General features: G+C 41.3%; 1 pseudogene; it reads right to left on the reverse strand.

Moving 5' to 3' along the window:
- Positions 1-861: 861 nt before the first annotated feature.
- On the reverse strand, positions 862-3,356 carry LOC120521054 (annotated as a pseudogene).
- Between the last annotated feature and the right edge of the window lie 2,366 nt (positions 3,357-5,722).

A 5,722-nucleotide genomic window follows, 5' to 3' on the forward strand; every position in this document is an offset into this window, starting at 1 on the left:
ACATATAAAGCATTAAATGGCCAAGGTCCAGCTTACTTGTCTGAACTTATCATGACTTACAAACCTGAGCGCACATTAAGATCTCAAGATGCCGGTCTGCTTAGGATTCCAAGGATTAATAAAATAACAGTGGGAGGTCGAGCTTTTAGTTACAGGGCCCCTAAACTGTGGAATGGTCTTCCTGCTTCCATAAGAGATGCCCCTTCAGTCTCAGCCTTTAAATCCCGGCTGAAGACTCACTACTTCAGTTTAGCATATCCTGACTAGAGCTGCTGATTAACTGTACAGACTGCATCTCTGTTGTTAGTCATTAGCACTATAACATAAGTAACATGATAATTATATTTGAATACTAACCCTCACCTATTCTGTTTCTTTTCTCGGTACCCAAATGTGGCCATTGGTGCCACGGCCCACCTGCCAAGTTGTTTGCCTGCCTATGGTAAAGTCATCCCTGATGGAGGATCACAGGAATCATGGGAAAGAGGGTCCTTTCATCGGAGCAATGTTTCAGCCGTGGCATGGCCAAATGGAGATGCAGCTAGATGGATGAGGTCTCCAGGACTCTAAAATATCGAAACCTAATTATGTCATATCATCTACTGTTAAACCGTAATTCTAAAATTTTTATTATGCTGTCTTAAGGAATTGTTCTGTTGTGTATATTGTATTGTATTGACCCCCTACTTTTGACACCTACTGCACGCCCAACCTACCTGGAAAGGGGTCTCTCTTTGAACTGCCTTTCCGAGGTTTCTTCCATTTTCCCTACAAGGTTTTATTGGGAGTTTTTCCTTGTCTTCTCAGAGAGTCAAGGCTGGGGGCTGTCAAAGGCAGGGCCTGTTAAAGCCCATTGCGGCACTTCCTGTGTGATTTTGGACTATACAAAAATAAACTGTATTGTATTGTATTGTATTGTATTGTCTTTACCCAAAATTGATAAAATGGAGTCAAAGACGTACTTCTAAATGCGTGTCTGTCGAGCTTGGGAGGCCTGAACTACAAAGCACAGTGCGGTAATGTGCTGGACACCCTGTGGAGATGAAAAACATTCTCATATCTGTTCAGTGATTTCTTTGTCCCGATCAATTACTCCAAAACCTGGTGTGTCGATTATAGTGAAGGAATATGGGACCTTAAACCAAGACTGATAGTTCATTTCATAGGCAGTGACAGCAGATGTCTTGCTTGAAGCTTGACTTTTAGATGTTTCTTCATGGATTAATTTGAACCTGAAGTCATCCTCCCTCTGGACACCTAAGATGTAGTTGACCATTCCGTTGATCAGGGTAGATTTGACAGAACCTGTGGTTCCGAGGACCATAATAGTTTTTCCAGGTTTATTGGATGTCCTGTTTCCAAAGGTGCATTTTGCAATATTGTTCTCATTATTCATGAACTCTGATTTCAAAGGCAAAAGGTAAAGTCCAGGGTTTCCATCTTTAATCTTCTCACTTTGATGTTTTATTGCAAGTTTACCTTTAAGTTTTTAACAGGTAGTGTCTTCTCTTCAATTGTGTCGCTGGCCTGACTCACACCAACTTGACAAACGGCTCTGTGTCTGAATTGATATGTTGTATCAGCAAGTAACTTTGTAATTTTAACCTGTTCAACGGTGCATCTTGTGTCCACAGTCTTCCAATCTTCGTCTTCAGGTAGTTTATACTCCACTCTGTGTCCTTCTGACTCAAACTTCTGGACTTGTAACTTTAGGGTTACGCTGTTGTCTGTTCGAGAATCAGTCACAAGAGGCTCAGGTTTACATGGAAGCTGAAATTTATGGCTGATGAGACTCCCAGATGTATAAAGATAGATTGTCACCCCAGGAGATTTGTCATCAGGGATGGAGTAAACAAGAAATCTCGTTGTCATGCTACTTTGGTTAATTTCAGCAAACTCAATGAATTGCTGGGAATGCTGTCTTAAATTATGGATGATTAACTCTTCACTTGGCTCTGACAGATGATCTGAGAACTGACAAGAAGGGGCCTGAAGGTAGCGTTCCATTACTGATATGTATGACTGACACACATGGAGTGAGGTGAAAGTCAAGCAGACAATATTTTTAATACTATTGTTGTAAATTAATGTATCCAGGTCATTTATAACAATATCAAGTTCCATTTCATTAATTTGATTAAAAACATTTGTGATCATACTGATTTCCTTTTCTCTTTTATTCAGCCATGTTGTTATAGCACACTTGCTAAATGGCGACTCTTCCTTCTTCTTCAGGATGTCTGCCAGCTGTTCCTCGTTTGCACCCCCACCCCTTATATTTCGTAAGACCCTTGCAAGGTCTTTTGGAAAATACATTTATATTGATTAAGCATTGATTTGAATTGTTCTGCATTTTCCTTAATTATCGGAAAGTTTTTGACAACACCATCTTTCACGATGTCATTACACCTCAAGATGTGCTCGTCTATCTCCTCCAGGACCTCCTGAGATTTGGACACGAGAGCCACACTGATCTCTTGCACCAGCTGAGCAGCCTGTAAATTTAGATTTTCAGTGGGTACAACCAGACCTGGATGGGCACAGCTAGCTCGTCATCTTTCCCAAGTTTATTTGGCAAGTTTGTATAAATCTCCATGGCATCCTGATAGCTTGTGGGATTCTGGTGAAGGGCAAAATCACCATAGAACGTGCAGTTAAAATGGTCAGCAATTTTCTTGTCAGCATCTGTCATTTTTAAATCTCCTTTTCCATCTACAGAAATACATTTTTTAATTAATATTTCTAATTGTCCTGTAATATCTTGGTTCTCCTCCTCTTTTGAACTGTTTTGATCAAAAACAAAAAAAGCCTGAGCGCCATACAACACGGCCGTGACAACATGGGTGGCCAATTTCTGCTCAAACACTTCTGGATAGACGACGTTCTGCCTCCCTAAGTGGCTCATGCTGAGCTGCTCCATTCTGGTGGTCGTGCTGTAGTACAGGGTGACCCTGGACTGTCGTTTGGATGATTTGTTGTCATTGAGGTACTTGGCAGCTCCATCAACCTCAATCAAGCCACACAAGAAGCTCGCTTTAAGTGAAGCTGTCATGTTTAGGATGAAGGTTTTCTCATCCAAAGAGTCTGACTTGATGATGTTGAATTTTGTGTTCTTCTGGGGTTTAATGTTGAGGTCTTTCTTGAGGTTTTCAAAGTCCCATAGACTGACACCTGGTGAAAAAACAAAATTAAAGAAAAAATATAATATGGGTCAAACCTGGACCCCACATACCACTGCAGGTTTTGTATTTTGAGAGAGAGCAAACCTAAAAGTTGAATTTTAACTCACCTGGAATGAGCGAGTCAGGCGACAGTCGTGAGCATCCCCACCTGGAAAGGTCGGCCCAGGGCGCCATCTCCAATGGGGAGCCATCTTGAGATGACAATCCCTGCCTAAGAAATGAAGCATGTAAATGATATTAACGTCAGTATTTTTAACATTCATATCAAATCTATCCATTTTCTTGCCATTTTAAATCTAATGCAAGGTCACTGGGGAAGAAGAGTGTATCTTGGCAATACTGGGCACAAACCAGGAGCCACTGCTAGAGGAGCTGCCAGTCCATTATACTACACCCAAATTCACTCACTCTTGGGCCGATTGAAGTGGCAAATGAAGTGGCATTATGGCTCATTGGATAGACCCAGAGCTCTGGCTTCAAACCTGTTTTGGTCACCAGCGTGTAGAATTTATACGTTGTGCTTTCTTTTGGTGCTCTGCTCTTCATCCTCATCCTCCCTTTGGCCTACTGTTGCCAGAATAAACCCTGGCTTTCATGATCCTAATACCTGTATAGCATTATGCAAATTCAATAAATGAATGGAAAACAGTATTGTTCATTGTTAGTTTTATTTCAGAAATATAACTAGGGCTTTTGCCAAACTGATTAGGAGTTTCCACAAATGCATATATGGTGAAGCCCAGGATTCTGAATATAAATATTGTATGAATCAAATCAGAACATTTACCCAAATATTACATTTTTAATGCAGCATTGGTGCCATGCATTGTGAACAAATCAATAAAGAAATTATTTTTGTAAAGTTTTTTTTCAAATTGTCTTATTTAATCCTTTGTGGTCTATGGATGTATAGCGTAATTGACTGATGGGATTGCTTGCCAAAGTTCACAGTCAGATGAGGCTAAGAAGACAACACCATCCGCATAAAACAGCGATTTTACCCCAAGGCCCCTCCCAACTGCACACCTGCCTTAATTTCCTGTCTATGAAAGCCACAAATAGGAGCAGACGAGAAGACACGGCCTTGATGGAGTTCAACACCCTCAATGAATAAGTTGTTGTTGTTTTACATTTGTGTATTCTTCTTACATACGTAAGAGTAAACTGTCCTGCGATCTCAATTGCAGTGTTCTCCCTAGCGGCTAATTTAGTCATCTTGCATGACATTGTGAGATGACAGCCACAGATCTACAGGCACAGGCAGCTTTAATGATCTGCAGAGATGGCAAGGGACGAGCAGGTGGGTGGGCAAATATTTTAGAAGCAGGATCGCAAGTTGCGAGGAGAAGCGTTTGACAGGATGTTGCCGATCACTTGATGTGCTAATAGAGGGATGAGGGCCGGAGTTCACAAGCAATGAGTATGGGGAGGTGGGCTTTTGAGGGGGTGTACATGGTAATAGCAGGGTGGAGCAGCTTAATACTGTAGTAAGGAGTATGGAGAGGTGGGTGGGCGAGTGGGGCTGTACATTCTAATAGCGGGGGCGGAGATGCAGTTCAAAAGGAAAGAGTATGTGGAGGTGGGCGGGCGAGAGGAAGACTGATAAAATAAAAAAGAGTAGTGGTTTTCCTTGCTTCGCCAAATAAGCAGCCTTTTACTTAATCCACGGGTTCTCTGCTGTTTAATTGTTCGTTTATTACGATTGCTATAGTTATTGTGTAGATATTTTATACTGTGTTTACTGATCAAGTATCCATTCCCTTTATTCTTCCAACTGTACCCTATTAAAATGTCTATCGACGTGATCACCACCAATCAAAGAACTATCACTTACCGAGTAGTATCCATGCCGGAGATGGCGCCTGCCTTTTCCATTCTCTGTGTTACATATTGCACGGACATATCAGGCTCACCTTTGATACCCAAGGACATTTTGTCTTATGTATTAAATGACTGGGAGAAGTTCAAAGTGTGGACTGATGATGGTACAGGAGATAATTATACTACACAGGAGCACTAGAAGAGTGAAATGCTTAAGCCCTTCACCTATGGTTCTGCATGTGAGTTGATGGCTGCCGCTCAATTGTTTGGTTGTCGCTTTCAAGTGTTCGAAATGGCCAAATATTTTACACCTTTTGACAACCGTCAATGCCTCTTAAACATCTTAGATTCACAGGTGACAATTTGAGTAGTGGACACTTTGATGTTTATGAATATTTCAACTCTCAAAAGCTGGATCGAAGTTATTGATGAAGCGGTTGTATGTTTACATCGATTGACACATGCTGAATGTCACTTCAACACAAATCCAGCTGATTATGACAGCGGCAATCCAAGCTGTGACAACACAGTAAAAAGGAGGCGTATCAGACGTCGTGGTAGATTTTCTCATACAGCTAGACGGAATCAACTTCGTGCAGCTGCCGCCAAATACTCACAGAAAAATCCACAAATTCATATGGACGTTGTCGCTAAATACTCACAAGCACATCCACAAGTTAATAGGGACGCTTTAAGCTAAATACTACAAATCACATCCA

This window comes from Polypterus senegalus, unplaced genomic scaffold (assembly GCF_016835505.1).
Source record: "Polypterus senegalus isolate Bchr_013 unplaced genomic scaffold, ASM1683550v1 scaffold_5667, whole genome shotgun sequence".
Classification (NCBI taxonomy): Eukaryota; Metazoa; Chordata; class Cladistia; order Polypteriformes; family Polypteridae; genus Polypterus; species Polypterus senegalus.